The 1,368-nt window shown below is 59.4% G+C and overlaps 1 protein-coding gene across 1 annotated transcript in view; it reads left to right on the top strand.

Moving 5' to 3' along the window:
* Positions 1 to 1,368, top strand: part of HHIPL1 (HHIP-like 1) — a 34,783-nt gene that overhangs the window by 27,025 nt on the left and 6,390 nt on the right. The window lies entirely within an intron of this gene.

The following is a 1,368-nucleotide window of genomic DNA, read 5'->3' as shown; positions in this document are numbered from 1 at the left end:
CCCCGAGGCCTCCCAGAGCAGGGTGTCAAGCTGGAGCTCTGTCATGCAAAGGCAGTTGATGGAGAAGTGCATCGAGGTCAAGGGGGCGGCACGTGTGGGGACCCCAAGTTCCTTCAGGGCCTGGAGTGTAGGTTCAAGGAGGGCTGCCCAGCCAGGGAGGAGCCAGGCCGCTCCCAAGGCCTCTCTCCAGAAAGGGGCCCAGAGACCGGAAGTGATGGCTCAAGTTCGCGGCTGTGCCTGTGGACTCTCCAGCAGGGACCAGCTTGCTGGGACCCTGCTCCCTCCTACAGGGTGCATGCACCTTGTGGGCCTATTCCACCCCACCACCCCTACCAAGGTAGGGCTGGGGCTCCTGGAGCGAGGAGTCAGAGGGCATTGACAGCCCAGCATCCTGCTCTCCCCAGGCCCCAGTTCCCCTGACAGCTGGCTCTACCCTAGTTACACAGGTCACCTCTCAAGAGTCTTCCCCTTCAAGAATTCTCCAGGTTTCCTGGGTCTTGATTATCAGACACCACCATCATGTAGCCCTCCATGACTGCACCAGTCACCAGGGTCATGCTTTCCTCCAGGCTCCCATCTCACTGCCTGTCCCAGCCTCTCTTTGGGGAATCCACCCCTGCCCCCATCCTTGGGAGAGCTCTTCGCTGCCTCTTATGGGATGGGAGGTATTAGCACGGCTGAACCATCACACTGAGCCACGTGTGGCTGTGTCTAGGCCTCCCAGCTACCACGTCTCCTACATCAGCGTGGGCTTGGAGGCAGCAGGTGTTTCTGAGTTCAGGGCCTGCTTAACCATTTACCGGCTGTGTGACTTTGGGCAAGTCACTTGACCTCTCTGAGCCTCTATTGTCTCATCTGTACATAGAGAATAATGAAACCTACTTCCTGGACATTTGTACCTGTGGCAGCAAGGGCCAGGGGGTGGGATATGGGTGAGGAGAGAGCAGAGAACTCAATTCCCCTGAGAGCATCCATGGTCCAGGTGCTCGTGATTCCACTTCTACAAACTGAAGCTGAGGGGGGCTGTCCCAGAGCCGTGGGAGCTCACGGGGGGCCAAGTGCTGGGGCCGGGATTCACACTGGAGACTCCCCAGGCTTGTGCTCTTCTGCCCCTGCTACCAGCCTGGGAGGTGCCTGCTGCTCCGTGGAGAGAAGGGGCGCCCTGCCCCCAAGGGCCAGGCGGGACCTGGACCCTGGGTGCCCATGACAATAACAACAACGGCAGTAATAGTTCATACTGATGGAGCAGGTGCCCCACGCTCTTGTTATCCTCACAACAGCCCTACGAGGCAGGCCTGTGGAGGAATGCGGAATGGTCACCAGTAAGCAGTCAGTGGGGAGCTGGGCTGTGGACCCCTACTGGTGCTC

The sequence above is a fragment of the Bison bison genome, unplaced genomic scaffold (genome assembly GCF_000754665.1).
Source record: "Bison bison bison isolate TAMUID 2011002044 unplaced genomic scaffold, Bison_UMD1.0 scf7180017864302, whole genome shotgun sequence".
NCBI lineage: Eukaryota > Metazoa > Chordata > Mammalia > Artiodactyla > Bovidae > Bison > Bison bison.
Note: the sequence above shows the minus strand (reverse complement) of the source record. Positions and strands in the feature narration are given on the sequence as shown.